This window comes from Conger conger, chromosome 6 (assembly GCF_963514075.1).
Source record: "Conger conger chromosome 6, fConCon1.1, whole genome shotgun sequence".
NCBI lineage: Eukaryota > Metazoa > Chordata > Actinopteri > Anguilliformes > Congridae > Conger > Conger conger.
This window is the reverse complement of record NC_083765.1, coordinates 45,502,975-45,519,224: the sequence shown is the minus strand read 5'-3', so window position 1 is coordinate 45,519,224 and position 16,250 is coordinate 45,502,975. Positions and strand designations below refer to the sequence as shown.

General features: G+C 46.9%; 1 protein-coding gene across 1 annotated transcript in view; it reads left to right on the top strand.

Moving 5' to 3' along the window:
* The first annotated feature begins 8,206 nt into the window (after window positions 1–8,206).
* LOC133130757 (docking protein 4-like) overlaps window positions 8,207–16,250 on the top strand; it is a 73,333-nt gene continuing 65,289 nt past the window's right edge. Inside the window, exon 1 of the mRNA XM_061245579.1 lies at window positions 8,207–8,486. The gene's annotated coding sequence lies outside the window, so the exon portion shown is untranslated. The remainder of the gene's footprint in view (window positions 8,487–16,250) is intronic.

Below are 16,250 nucleotides of genomic sequence, written 5' to 3'. Positions count from 1 at the left end.
GTACAGGTATATGTGTGCGCACAGGTATATGTGTGCGCACGCGCGTGTGTGTGGGCATGTGTGGTTTTTTGTGTCAGCGTGTACATATTTGCATTTTTGTGTGCATATGTGTATGTGTACGTGGATCAGGAAAGACATGTATATGGGTATTCATTACAAGCATGTGTGCGTGGGTGGGTTGGGTGTATGTGCGTGTGTGTGTGTGTATGAGACAGAGGGGTGTGTGGTAGAGAAGTGTGTGTGTGTGCGTGTGTGTGGGTGTGTGTGTGTGTGTGTGTGAGTGAGAGAGAGGGATGTGTGGTAGAGGAGTGGGTGCGTGTGTGTGTGTGTGAGAGAGGGGTGTGGTACAGAAGTGTGTGTGTGTGTGTGTGTGTGTGTGTGTGTGAGAGAGAGGTGTGTGGTAGAGGAGTGGGTGTGTGTGTGTGTGTGTGTGTGAGAGAGAGAGGGGTGTGGTAGAGAAGTGTGTGTGTGTGTGTGTGTGTGTGAGAGAGAGAGGGGTGTGGTAGAGGAATGGGTGTGTGTGTGTGTGTGTGTGTGTGTGTGTGTGTATGTATGAGACAGAGGGGTGTGGTAGAGAAGTGTGTGTGTGTGCGTGTGTGTGTGTGTGTGTGAGAGAGAGAGGTGTGTGGTAAAGGAGTGGGTGTGTGTGTGTGTGTGTGAGAGAGAGGGGTGTGGTAGAGAAGTGTGTGTGTGTGTGTGTGTGTGAGAGAGAGAGGGGTGTGGTAGAGGAATGGGTGTGTGTGAGTGTGTGTGTGTGTGTATGAGACAGAGGGGTGTGGTAGAGAAGTGTGTGTGTGTGCGTGTGTGTGTGTGTGTGTGAGAGAGGGGTGTGTGGTTGAGAGCTGGGGGTGTTGTGTATTGGCAGGGTGCAGCTACGGGGGGGCGGTGTGGGGGGTGATGGTGTCTCTTCCGTTCTGTTCTGTTTTACTGCAGTACACCCCACCCCCCCACCCCTCAATGGTGAAAATGAGTTAATGAAAGAACATCAGCTGGCCCCGTGCCAGCGAAGCAGTGTGAAGTGTTTTCCAGAGATCCTGCTCTCTTTCCTTTTCTCTTCCAGCAGCCCCCTCCCCAGCAGCACGTTCAGCCCGGCCCTGGGCTCAGGCAGGAGGGGGGAACACACGGACATTAAAACCAGGCTCTCTTTCTGGGGTGGGGCAGGGCAGTCTGTCCACGTGAGGTGCCTTTCCCCTGGTTTGGGCAATTCAAATGGACACCAGCACCACCCGGACATGAGGATCAGGGAGAGGTAAGGTCTGAGGGCTGTGCCTGGGGGAAGAAGGGGGGGGGGTGTTATTTTGGGGGGGGGGGGGGGGGTTTCGTGATTTTGGGGTGGAGATTTTGGGGTGGGCTTCTGATAACCCTGCCGTATGTGATGTGGAAAGTGAGTGATATTACTCATGTCCAGACCCTGCCAGGGCTGATACCATCCATACGGCAGAGATTAGCCTTATTTATGAAAGCCCCAGTCTGACTGCTTTGAGCCAAATGCTGCTACTATGTCTTGAATGTTTGTGCTCAATTAAATAAATGTGTGTGTGAGTGGGTGTGTGTGTATTTGTGTGTAAGTGTGTGTATTTGTGTGTGTGTGTGTGTGTGTGTGTGTGTGCGAGTGAGTGTGTGTGAGTGTGGGTGTGTGTGTGTATTTGTGTGTAATAGTGTGTGTGTGTATTTGTGCGTGGGTACGTGAGTGTGGGTGTGTGTTTATTTGTGTGAAAGAGTGTTTGCGTGTGAGCGTGTGTGTGCGTGTGTGTGTGTGGGTGTGTGTGTGTGTGTGAGTGCGTGTGTATTTGTGTGTAAGTGTCGTTGTGCGTGAGCGTGTGTGGGTGTATTTGTGTGTAAGAGTGTGTGTGTGTATTTGTGTGTGAGCGTGTGTGGGTGTATTTGTGTGTAAGAGTGTGTGTGTGTGTATTTGTGTGTGAGTGTGTGAGTGTGGGTGTGGTGTGTGTATGAGTATACAGGTGTGTCTGTTTGTGCGCATGTTTGCCTACACAGATATTACCCCAGAGAGAGACCTACAGAGACATTAAGAAGAAGCTGTTTCTACCATATTACCATAGCTTTTTAAGACCGGCTGCTTTAATAACAAACCAGACTGGCTGAACTACAGATCCGCAATACTAAAAGAAATAAGAAACATAAACTCTCACTGGGTGCACTCTTGAACTCCTAAATCTTTGGCAGCGTTCCCCTACACCCTAACTGACTGCGCCTCCCCCTGTCACTGTGGGCCTCCCCCTATCACCCTGCCCCAGTGAGGATTACCCCAGCCCATGCCCCGTTCACGCTGAATGAGACCTGACTACCCCCCCCCGTCTGTCTTTTCTGAGGGGCGTTTGCACGAGATGAATGAAGAAAACTGTATTTCACTTGAATGTAGAAGATCAAATCCCAAGGGTTGTCACCGGATACGAACGAAACGTATCATCCCTGGAGGCTACTGCTACTTGCTTGGTAGCTAGCCAGGGTGATGTGAGGTGATGCAAAAATAATTGCTAACGTTATCCTTGAATTACAATACGAATCCCTCTGGCTTGTTTTGTACACTGTTTTGGATAAATGCTAATTGGAACTCGCTATAGGCCTCAAGTTACTATAGGCTACCACGCAGTAGGAGGCCCAAGCCTGGAGTTTGCATTGAGCCTGTCGAAAGACAGAAAAATTTTCCTTACCAAATGTTGCCTTGCATATCATCAATATCTTTTGAGATTAAGATGATATATTTTGAGATTAAGGTGAGATGAGCCTCCCAAATCCGCACCCAGAATGCTGTCAAAATGCATATTTATAATTTCCATGGCAACCTCCATAATTCTGAGCCCAAAAAAAGTGTGAAGCCCCTCTAAACCTCATTACTGAGATCTAAATGTACATGTGACTAATATTATCAGATGTGCTTTGCGAATGGTAGGTCATTTGTGGTGGGATTTTGACATTACGAACATGGCAGATTCCCACAGGATTAAATTCACAGACGACATCCGCAATTATTTAAAATCACGTGCAGTCCCCAGGTAATACTGGTCCAGTGTGAACAGTTACCACAGCAACACTGCACATTTCTGGGCAGAAAAAACAGATGTACTGTATGAATTCTGTACAGTCACTGGCTTTGTGATGTCATCATTACTGCTGGGAGGAGCCAGAAGAAATTGGGGAGAAGATAGGGACAGGACATCGATGATGTCACCTCCCCCATAGAAACCAGATGAGTTCCACCAATCACACAGCACAGTGGCAACAACCATTCATTTGCTGTTGTTTTGACACTTAATAACAACGTGCTTCTTTATTGGTGGACCTCCTGTCCTTCAGCAGTGTACGATTCTACGTTTATCTTACTGGGATGATAACACTGAGGTGACAGTTGTGATGTCATTATTTTGCACAGAAACCAGAAGCCAGGGCTCACCTGGCAGAGATCAGAGGAGCTTCACAAACTGTGGAGTTCTTTGGTCATAACCAATAGAAAAACAGCGATGGTGACCGCTTAAATAGGTGGCTCTGTGAATAGACTGTGTGATAAAAAGTAACCTACATGCAGTCCCATTCACAAAACCCAAACTGCTAAATATAAACTGGGGTACTGCTGAGGACTGTGAGAGCACACCTCGGAAGAACGTCTTCCGCTATCACAAAAATGGATGACTATGCAAAACCGCGATATAATGCAGGGATATTTATGCCAAAATAAGAGCGTGAAGGCAGAGTCTGCTTTTATCACAGAGGGGAAGTGACATCACTCCATCACTGACAACCTGCATTTCCTTCAGGGCGGTGTGCCTCCACTGCCCTATTATGCATCACTATCACCAGAATCCCTGAGAGACAGAGAGAGATACAGAGAGAGGGGGGGGGATAGAGAGAGAGCAAGAGAGGGAGAGAGATGGGGAAAGAGCGAGGGAGAGGGATAAAGAGAGAGAGGAGAGGAAGGGAGAGAGGGAGAGAGGGAGGGGGAGAGAGAGATAAAGATAGAGAGTGAGAGAGTAAGAGAGAGAGGGGGAGTGAGAGGGAGGGAGAGGAGAGAGAGAAAAATTCACCACCGTCATCACAATTTCCCCTGAGATTTAATCTACAGAAGTTTTTTATAGCCCTGTTTGGGTTCTCACTTCCGAAAAGCGTGGCAAAACTGTGTCTTATTAGGAAACCAAACGCAAGCTATTTGCTCAGGAGCGCTGTAACATCGGTGACTGTCAGAATTCTGTCATTCTCACACACTGAGAAATAAATTATGACACAGAAACAATCTGTTGGCCTGCCGCAGTACTGTAGAGTAAAACAGGGACGTGTGAGCCTGCAGAAAATGTGTGGAGTGAACAGAATTTCAGTCTGCGTGTACCAGGCCTTGTCAGGCATTTTGCGTTTTTGTGGCTTCCTTGACAGACTTCCTGTTTGAATCTTGACACTCACTGCAGCATCTCTCTATTTTTACATTTCAAAAGTCTGCATATGCGGTATGATGTCATTCCAATCCACTGCTATCGGCCGTTATCGCCGGTAATGATTACTTACGGTCATGACAGGTGTTCTACCAAAACAAACCCTTAACTCCGACTGCTTTAAAGCTGTAAATTCCTGGGTGGGTCACGCTAATAAATCAAACGTGCGCAAACATCACCCCGACTGCCGCGAAATGTTTCCAGAACACTAAAGAACATTCTGATTACACTGTCATTTGGCTGTGAGATAATGTTACGACAAGAACACTCCCCAAAACCGCTACTAACTATTTCACCACGTATTTACTGTAACAAACAAGTTCTGTCAATATCACAGTAGGTCCCTGGCAAGTCGTTCACAAACATACATTCCAGACCTGGTCAAATACTTTTCTCTGCTCGATGGCTTGACACTTGTCTGATTTCTGAGAGTATTGCATAGGTTCCAATACACTAATCAAGCTAAGAAAAGTGTTGAAATGTATTTGAATCCACAACAATGACAATGACAATCATGATTTGACCCAAGTCTGAAACATACAGGAAACATCATGGTCATGATCAAACGCCAACATGGAGGATATGCTGCTCCAATGTATGTGCTTTGAGTGTTTAGCCTACCCAATGTTTCCAGAATGTTCTAAGGATCAAACATTTTGGCCGGGATAGTGAAATTATGGCACTATATCCAAATCACATGTGCACAACATATTGAATTTATCTAATAACTTTTTTCCCCCTTTTGATTTGAAAAACTAAATTTGCTGCCATTTGCTAATATAAGTGGACTTGCTGAGTCAAAATGCATTGTTGCCATGGCAACCCAATAGCCTTTGTTTTTGTTGTGCTAGACTGTAAAGGCCAAATAAGTCTCTGCATTACAACTGTAGCTATAGGGATCCAGCATACTGTCGCACTGGATAGGTCAAGTACGGCTGTGTCACACATACATATTGCTATCAGAGTGGCAAAAGAATTCAGTGAAAATTCTTGTGTTAAATAAAGGCAGAAAACACACAGTAATGAGAACCTATCAACAGAACCAAATAAGGAAATCAGTGATCACGTAATGTATTCTTATTGACTGCACTGTAAAACGTTTAGTGTTAAATTAACCCCAAGAGAGTAAATATTGTCCCAGTTGGACCCATATTTACTCTGTTAGAGGTGAATTAATATTAACTGGATATTCCACTGTGTACAAACTTCCCCTTTTAGTAAACAAGGCAATGTTTTGGTCATTCTTCATCCGTCATGCACAGAAAACCAGTTACATACATTTAGAAATCATAATTAGAGGGCAATCAATAAGTATTTGGACAGTGACGCCATTTTTGGGGGTTGCCAAAGCAACTAAAAATGGTGTCACTGTCCAAATGATTACAGACTGCGCCGACCATTTCATACATTCATTTCAACTTGTTATGTCAGCACAACGGTCAGTGTTAATTAAACTCTAAATTGGCTAATTGACCATTTCTGTGTTGATTTTACAGTATTTTAGTATAACCCCTGTGAACTAACCCATGAACAGTGAACCCAACTGCAGTCCTGCCCCTTCCCAATGCCAGTCCTGATCCAGGGCAGGTGAGATGGTGCATAATGGGCTGTACCAGGGATCAAGAAATCCAGCTCTTCTTTTCCCCTGGGTAATTAACTGAAGAATTAGAGCTACTGACTGACTGGCTTCACTCCTGACTCCCAGGTAAAGGGAGGGTGGAAAAGCAGCAGTTCTTGGGTCGTGAGGACCGTGATTTGATGAGCCCTCAGCTACATCAATGCTCATGGAGACCAGGACCATGTTCAAATCAGGGTACTTGCCTACTATTGAGTAAACTGGATGAGAAAGTAGTTAACTTAAAATCCCAGGATGATATATCCATTTTGCTGAGCATATTTTGGAGCATACTAAAACGTATGCACTAATCAGTAAGCAAGGTGCTTAGCAAACAGTACAGAGGTTGAGGACACAGTGGTTTAGGAGGCTGGTTTGGATGTCAGGATTCGCCTGGCCTTGTGTGAAAGAGTGCCCCCTCTGGTCAGGTAGGGTCCTGCAGTCTGCCTGTACAGGAAATGCAATCGGCTGACGGACTGCAGCAAGAAATGGAAGCTGGTGACACGTACATTCATCTTTCTTGTTCAGAGAAATAGGAAAAATGAAGGATAAAATGCCGCTCCAGTTAATGTTGGATACCAATCCACGGTTTGTGTCTGTGACTGCTGTTTGGAGAGGTGACATTGCTGTAACCGTCAAATCTGGCTGGGGGGTAATGGGGCATGTCCTTCTATGTACCTGCCCCCCCCCCCCCCCCCCTCCCCCCGCGTCTGTGTGCTCCATCACGGTTTTTTCGTAATCTTTCACTTTTCTGATATTTTAACCTTGTTCCGGGGAGAAACTGCACGCCCTCCGTCGTGACTGATGAGAAGCCCTATGCCCTAGAGCAGGCGAGACCTTGTCGTGACCCACCAATCAGCGTTTACAAGCACCTCCGAGCCTCTCAGCTGATGAAATATAATTTCCCGCGGAGTGTAGGGGGACTGTACAATGGCCAAGGTGACCTCCTCCCAACTCTAAGTGGCTTTTCTTATCCCACTGTGTAGCCTACAGAGCTAAAGACAATGACCCCTGGCGTGTTGTGTAGCGCTGGGGTCACACCCCGGCATCCCCAGGTGTGATTTCACTGCAGAGTGTGATTGATGAACAGACCGTTAGCTCCACCGCTTTAGCGAAGCGAATAGACTACGTCGTTTCATCACAGGCACACCACGCAGGCCTAATTTTCGTGTAGAGTGAAGTGCTTTATCTGTACTTAGCTCCCGTTTTAGTCCTATTAATACATTCATTACAGTTGTTTATTTTCTTAATCTGAGCATTTTGACTGGCGGCTGTTTGAATTAGCAGGTTAGCGCTAGCCGCTGCGGGCGGGCGGGCGGCCGTTGGGCAGGTGCCCGTAGGACATGAGACGACAAGCCTGCGCGCTGTTTTAACAGACTGGAGACTCACAGGGTGCGTTTAAAGGGATTATGCGAATAGCTGCGGGTCTTTATCACGAACCTTCCTGCTGGAGATTACACGGGCAGGGAGGAGCCCAGCGGCTTGGCTTTCCAAACAGAGCCTTACCGTAAACCTTCGACTTGAGCATTCACGACGTTTAAATTATAAATGCAACAATGGAAGTCTCTTGAATTATATATATTATTCCCTCTAGAAAAAATAAATTGAGTCATATTATTAGCCCACTAGTGGAATTACGGTTACGTTTTCGTTTCGTCCCTTATTTTCCAACATGGAGAAGGTATTTATTTAGCAAGTTATTGTGTCTGAGTAGCCAATCAATCTATATACTATGGAAACGTGTTGCATACAACACCGCTCAGGCAGATTAGTATTTTACGTATTGCACGATATGCTAATTTGTCACGGACGGTCATGTCTTCTGAAGCACGCCGTATCCACATTTAACAAAACATTTTAGTTAACCTCTATTTTGCGAGGAACAAATCATACATGATGTAGTACTGTCGTATCTTTAATTGCATTTCTATATAATAGCTGGTCGCCCAAAAAAAAAAAACATGGTGGTGCCTGTATGTTATATATATATATGAGGAGGTGGGTTTAATATGAATGAACTCTCTGGGAAATAATGAATTAAAAAACTGAAATAATGAATAAAAGTGAACAGTGCCGCTCTTCTGCGCTTTACGGTAGAGAGGAGACTACTGAAACGTGTCTTGGTAAATTACAGTTTGTCTGTGGAGCCTGCTCTGAACACAGCTCGAAGGACTGGAGCCTACAGTCAGGCTCACAAAGGCTCGGCACTGCCTCCGCGGTCCCTGAAACTACCCACAGCTCTACGTAGCTAACAAAGAGCGGACGAACATCCATGGGATTATTATTTAGAGACTCGCACCTTATTTTCGACCCGACAGCCGCAGTTGACTATCATATTTGAAGGTCAAAAACGGAACGTAGGCTCTGAGGTAGCGGCGGTACCTTTGGGGATCAGACAGCGCCCGCGCGCTCCGCAAACGTTCGTCATCCAGGTAAGGGGGAGTGGGTCTCTTGGAAGTGTACTGAAATATAAAAATAGGATCTTGTTCTACGAGGTACAAACATGTGCAGGTTTATTGATTAACGTTGCCATGGCATTTAGGTTGTGTGTTTTATAATTTGGTTTACCCAATCAAAATGTGTGACATAGGCTACAATTCAATGTGCTCATATGTGGCAGAATGCAGTGCCAAGTCGGATAACAACTAATTAGATACATGCTGTAGCGTCGTATATGTCAATTATAAACTGTTCAAATGCAATGTCCTCGCTTGCATGGAAATTACAGTTTTATGCAATACCCTATGTGAGACGTCTGTGTTTACTGCATACACACATACACTGTAGGCAATGCATGTACCATAATTGCATTAGTTTTGGCTTTCATTGTGCAAGGAAGGGGTTGTTACGAAATTGTTGTCACCATAATATGGGCTATATTAGTAATATCTTAAATAGTAGCCGATGCATGTATTTTTGTTCATTGCTCGTTTGCTATTTTAAGTAGATTGCCAGTTTCAAACCAAAAAACAAACATTTGATACATTCTGTAAATGCAACATTGTGTGTACGCTTGAGTGGCGTTGGGTAAAACTAGTGGAATTTGACGTGTGTTGCCCGAGACCTGAAACGAATCGACTTCAAAACAGGACCTAGTCTAAAGTAAATAGCGAACACCCTATATATTACCGTATTTGCTGCGTATTTACCGTGGACGCGCTTGCACAGACCAGTGTGTGTTCGTGTAGTTTATGTGTGAAGAAGAATAACCCGATAATGCCATCCTGTTTGCTAACGCGCTTCGCACTGCAATTAGGGAAGAGAGCACGCTTTCATCTAAAGGGCGCGTTTCCCAAGCTTTTATCAAGTAGAAAGCTCATCTGATGGGAAAATTGCTGTTGCACATGACAGGTAGCAGCTGGCAGACAACAGTAGCGGAGTCTGTTGGATCGCGATAAAGAAGCACATTTAAAGGTGTAATTAGACCGTAATAGGGGCAAGGTAACGTGGATGCAGGGTATGTACCTGTACATGGTTTGAATTGAATTGTGTTTCCAAATAAATTTTAAATATGAGCACGGTTTAGGCTATATTTTCATGGAATTGCGGAACCCAAGAAACGATTCATTGGTATTGTGTACAGAACTGAAACTCTGAACCTCGCGAAAGCCTAGACTGAATTTCTGCTGTTACGTTCATTTATTTAATAAAGACGCATAGCCTACTGTGTATTCCCAGTCGGAAGCGATTTAGAATCTCATCATCAATATAGCCTCCATTCAATATAACGACGACAAACTTTTACATATTTCCTGTCTTGCGCTCGCCCACCCAGTCGAAACAAAAGAAAGAAGACTTCAAATTGCCAGTCAAGCCCATTTTTCTGGGGCTCCTCAATTTACGGGAACGTTTTTACCTCATTTGGCCAGGACCATATTTTTCTTCCTTTTACTTCCGAAACAAAGTACCTAGAATAATTGCGCTTGCCGTGTCTTCCTTGACAAATCATTAAAATGAAATACTGGCCTTTGTTTTCGCAGATAAATGACCACGTTTCAGCGGAATAATGAAACGCTGTCTGCGCTTATCTTCTTCGCTATAAACAGCGCTTCCAAGGGAATATAAATTAGACTGACAAATATGTTAAGCCCAGTACAAAAATCTTCGGTTGAGAGCGATGTCCAGGAAAACTTCCGGGATTGTGATGTTGCTGCTCTTCTAATTATCTAACTGCCTGTCTCCAGGGGCATAGCAGTGCGTTAAATGTAAATGTGCCAAACGCGTCACCCGGTTGCCTCTGCGAAATCAAACATGCCGTGTGCGCATAATACTCTTTGGATGTTCTTGGGCCTTTCATAAAAATGGAAATAATATCAGGGGGAAGATGTGCGCTATTGTTATGGAAATTATAACACCGTATAGGCTACCCTGCGCGCTGTCCCTGGGTTTGCAGGTGAGATGTTTTTTTGTGTGCTGCATATTCAGCGATTTGTCATAACACTGTCCTGCCGTTTCCAGGGTGTGTTTACATCATGGCTGGGCCCCGTGGGGGAAGGATTATTGGCATTTCATGAATGATTCAGAGCCGTTATTATTGTTTGCTCAGGAGTGTGCGTTGTGCGTGCGTGTGTGCGCTCGCGCAAATGACAGGGAGACAGAGTTTGGGTGGGGGGGTTGAATTTGAAATTTGAGTTGGGGGGGGCAGTCATAGAGATCAAGAACCACTGTCTTGCTCTTAGTAAGATGACAGCTTAGTAAGTTTGTAGTGCGGGGAGAGGTTACAGCCATGGAAATGAGCCAAGTGGAGGGGTGAGGACTTGTAGGGGGGGGGGGGGGGGGGTGTAGAGGTGGTGGTGTAGACTACGTTCTATGTTCTATCTTTTGAACAAATCATTGTACTGGCAAACTGCTGAAATCGGCTGTCAGTTTATCCTTTCTCTCCGAGTAGACCTTACGACTTCTCTACTCTAATGCAAATGTTATGGGGGGGGGGGGTTTCAGTTGATAGAAAGGCGAGTTGGGGAGGGGAGGAGATGAGCCAGAATCTGATGAGTTTTAGGCTGCATGCAACATTTATTGAGGTGGAGGTTGTGGGTGTTGCGAGATGTGTGCTTGTGCACCAGAGAGTTCTGTTTCATTAAGATTTCAGAGTGCATTTGCAGGGTATGGGCAGCGGGAGGCCGAGGCTAGGCGTGTTACTGCGTAAGTGCCCTGCCAGGACGGGACGTGCCGTTTCACACCCCCCCCTCCGGAGCCTCGCCACATCCTGGTCCTCCTGCAGGGAGGTGGGACAGGGCTTCCCCTGATTGGCTGGCGGGGTTGGACTGTGGGAAACGGGCGGGGTTGCGGTACAGGTTTCCGCCGTCTGTTAGCGGTTTAATGGCCCTGTAGGGTAGTGCGCCTGGTCCACAGCTGAAACAGCCTGTTTTCACCCTGTGCTTCCGCTCCAGGCAGCCATCATTACTGCCCGCCAAACCCGCCATTAAGGCCTGCTCATCCAGAGTGAGCGTCGGCCATTCAGATGTTTCAGTCCTCACTGCTCATCTGTACCAGCTCACCTAGACACATTTCTCATCTGTAACCAACACTCATCTATACCACCTCATATATGCCCACTACTTATCTGTACCAGCTCATCTATACCAACTGCCCGTCTATACAAGCTCATCTAAAGCATACCAGCTCAAGGATACCCATCTATTCCAACTCCTCTATGCCCTCTGCTCATCTATACCAGCTTATCTATACCCACACTACTCATCTATACTTGCTCATCTATACCGGCTTATCTATACCCACACTACTCATCTATACTTGCTCACCCATACCCACAGCTCATCTATACCCACTACTCATCTATACCAGTTCATCTACAGTATACCAGTTCATCTATACCCACAAATCATTTATACCAGCTCACCTATACCAGCTACTCATCCATACCACCTCATCTATACTCACCACTCATCTGCAGTATACAGCTCAACTGTATATGCACAACTGATTTATACCAGTGCTGCTCAACTCCACATGCAGGCTGCAGAGTCTGCAGGTATTTGCTCCTACCGTGCGCTACATCACCTGATTTCTCAAATAATTTCACCAGCTTCGTTCAGATAATACGCTAATTTGTGAAATCAGGTGGTGTAGCGCATGGTTGAAGCAAATGCCTGTAGACACTGCGGCCCACGGGACGTGGAGTTGATTAGCGCTGATCTATACGGCGTCAGGTATAGATGAGCTGGTATAGACTTAGGGCCGTGTCAGGTGAGAAGATAGAAGGCTGTGATGGAGCAGTGGCTTTTGTGTACAGGAGCAGGGTGCTGATGTGGTTGATTGGTATGGTGGTGCTGGGGTAACTGTCACCAATACTGTCCACCGCCCAGTTCAAAATGGCGGCATGTAACGTCCACTTCCACTACAGTCATCTGTGCATCTGAGCAGGCGGTGGGGCGGCTTCCCAGACAGTGGCAGTACAAAGAGGAGGACCAAGAAAGGGGGGGAGAGAAAGAGACAGAAATAGAGATGGAGAGAGAGAGACAGAGACACAGAGAGAGAGACGGTAAACAGTGACCACAAAATGTGTCTGTTGCGCGTCTGTTTAGTGTTAATGTCTGCAAAGAAGGAGGCCAAAGTCTGAGTCTGAAAAACTGGAGTAGAGGGAGTGGGCAGAAGCTCACAGAGACTGGTATTCTTGATTCTTCTCTCTCTCTCAAATTCAAGTTATTTTATTGGCAGGAAATGCTTATGTAAATATTGCCAAAGCATTAGAAATCAATTACAATCCATCTGTACAGTAAATAATAATGAGAGGGAACATTCTCAAAACAACAAATCGATACAATAACAATAGCAATGTTAAAACTGAATCAACAGGACTAAATGAAAAAGTCTCTGGAGTCTGTTATGATGGTCACTCAGTGCCCCTCAGGTTATGGTGCTGTTGCTCCCAAAAGGACCGACCCTCCCCTTCAAATTCAAATTCAAAGTGCTTTATTGGCATGACAAGATATAGCTTATGTTACCAAATAACATACAAAAACATACACCATTGAACACATGAAAACACAGTATTTGGACATACAGTTTACAGGCTTGCCCCAATAGGCTCACTGGTTGTCCCTCTGTTTAGGACAAGCTGTGAGCCAAGGATTTTTTGCATTCTTCTAATAAATAGGGGTTATTTTGGTGGGCATTTAAGGTTTCAGGGGATATTTTTGTTTAACTTTGGGGAGAAAGTTTCCCTGATGTCCTGGTAATTTCCGCATGTTGTGAGGAAGTTTTGCTGTGTCTCCACCACTCCCTGACTGCAGTGTGTAGCTCTGTCTCCACTCCCTGACTGCTGTGTGAGCGTGTAGCTCTGTCTCCACTCCCTGACTGCAGTGTGAGCGTGTAGCTCTGTCTCCACTCCCTGACTGCAGTGTGTAGCTCTGTCTCCACTCCCTGACTGCAGTGTGAGCGTGTAGCTCTGTCTCCGCTCCCTGACTGCAGTGTGTAGTTCTGTCTCCACTCCCTGACTGCAGTGTGAGTGTGTAGTTCTGTCTCCACTCCCTGACTGCAGTGTGAGTGTGTAGCTCTGTCTCCACTCCCTGACTGCAGTGTGGATGTGTAGCTCTGTCTCCACTCCCTGACTGCAGTGTGTAGTTCTGTTTCCACTCCCTGACTGCAGTGTGAGTGTGTAGCTCTGTCTCCGCTCCCTGACTGCAGTGTGAGTGTGTAGCTCTGTCTCCACTCCCTGACTGCAGTGTGAGTGTGTAGCTCTGTCTCCGCTCCCTGACTGCAGTGTGTAGTTCTGTCTCCACTCCCTGACTGCAGTGTGAGTGTGTAGCTCTGTCTCCACTCCCTGACTGCAGTGTGGGTGTGTAGCTCTGTCTCCACTCCCTGACTGCAGTGTGTAGTTCTGTCTCCACTCCCTGACTGCAGTGTGAGTGTGTAGCTCTGTCTCCACTCCCTGACTGCAGTGTGTAGTTCTGTCTCCACTCCCTGACTGCAGTGTGAGTGTGTAGCTCTGTCTCCGCTCCCTGACTGCAGTGTGTAGTTCTGTCTCCACTCCCTGACTGCAGTGTGAGTGTGTAGCTCTGTCTCCACTCCCTGACTGCAGTGTGGGTGTGTAGCTCTGTCTCCACTCCCTGACTGCAGTGTGTAGTTCTGTCTCCACTCCCTGACTGCAGTGTGAGTGTGTAGCTCTGTCTCCACTCCCTGACTGCAGTGTGTAGCTATGTCTCCACCTCTCCCTGCCTGCAGTGCGTAGCTCTGTCTCCACTCCTTGAGTGCAGTGTGAGCAGTCTGTTTTCTCTGGGCAGGCTGGTCTGCCCATGTCGGCCTTTTTCCACGGCCAGGCTGTGCTCACTGTCAAGGTCTGTACATTGTCAAGGTTTTTCTCTGTTTGAGGCCTGTCACCGCAAAATAGTCAGCCGCGGTGTACAGTCTGTTTCAGGCCAAATAGCAGTTAAGTCTATTTTGGGTTTTTGTCATTTCTTTCCAATGGGTCAAATATTTATTTCTGTTCAAATTCTGTGACTGTCCTGGGGCTGGCTAATATTAGTAGTAGTGTTAGGATTAGTGTTAGATTTTCTTCAGTGAGTCCCAGGACCAGTTGACTGCTCTCTCTCCATACAAATGACGTTCCAGATGACCCTTGATTTTAGGGGCTTGTGGCAGCACTGGGTGCAGAGTAATGCCGGCACGACATTCCCAGATCATTTTCTGGAGACGGACTGCAGACGGACTGCAGACGGACTGCAGACGGACTGTTGTCGGAGCGCTTTCGCGTCGGCTGGCTGGCCAGGGCTGCTGCAGAGCTCCCGTCACAGAAGTGCTCCGAGCCGGGTGAAAGGCATTGTGGGAGTTCTCTGGTTCTGGCTGGCTGGCTGGCAGTTTGGGGAGCAGGCATGCGGGCGGGCAGGCGGGCAGGTGGGCAGGCAGACAGGCTCTCTCTCTCACTCTCTTCCTCCCTCTCTCTCTCCCTCTCTTTCTCTCTCTCTCTCTCTCTCACTCTCTTCCTCCCTCTCTCTCCCTCTCTTTCTCTCTCTTCCTCCCTCTCCCTCCCTCTCTCTCTCTCTCTCTCTCTCTCTCTCTCTCTCTCCCTCTCCCTCTCTCCCTCGTTGAGAAGAGCCCTGTAATTAGCACCGGGGAGCTGGCTGCCGCATTCTCCCCCACTCTCAAAATGACCGCCTCTCCCACCGTGCGTCTGCGTTGGGCCCGGCTGTGAGATCCTAAACAGCCCCCGCCCCCCCTCCCCGGCCCCCGCCCCCCCTCCCCGGGCCCCCTTCCTGTGGCTGCGACTGTGTGGTCTGCCCAGACACTCCACTACTGCTTTCTGCTCACAGAAACTGGGCTACAAACACATTTACTCTCATTCTTTCTCTCCCTATTTCTCTCTCTGTCTCTCTCTGTTCTCCTGGGGTATGTTTTTGTTTTTCACTTATTTATTTAAGTTTCTGCTCCTTTTGGAATAAGTTGGCCTCAATGCCAGCACTCTTCACAAGCTCCATGAAGGCCTCAGTTGTCCAGAAATGCAGCTTAATGCATTTAAACGCACATATTTATATAGATAATTTATGACTGAATATAGTTCATATTATATATAAGGAGAAAAATATATGCTATATATATTTTTAGCTATATGCAGTATATACCTTCATAAACACATGGATATGCAGTACCTTATGCTGATGTACATCCATTGCTTCTGACAGTGTTCTGCTGAGGTGTGTGTATGTGTGTGTACGTGTCCCTGTGCAGCTGAAGCATGTGTGTGTGCGTGTCCCTGCTGAGCTGAGGTGTGTGTGTGTGTTTGTGTGTGTCTGAGGCTTGTGTGTGTGTGTGTGTGTGTGTGCAGGGCCCACTCTGTGTGTCACCACTCTGTGTATCTGGCATGTCTGTGTCCGGATCCCAGTGTCCGCCACCTCTACTGCCCCCTCGTCTCTTATCTGGACACTCAGGAGAGAAAACGCTCTTTCTCCCGCTCCAACCAGGAGTTGACGGAAGGAGGGGAGACGATAGGCTATCGAGAACTCTCCCCTGACGCAAAAACCATCTGACCCCCCCCGGGCCAGACCCCCGCCCTGTGACAGGTCAGCGGGATGCTGTAGAATCTGTCTGTACTGCCTGTGTCAGCACCAGGGTTCAGTGTGCTTATTAACGCACTGAGCTTCTGTTTGCTCAGTCCTATCTGTGCTCTGCAGGTAGTCTGGTAACCCCCCCCCCACACACACACACACACACACCTTCACTTTGACACCTTGAAGCCCACA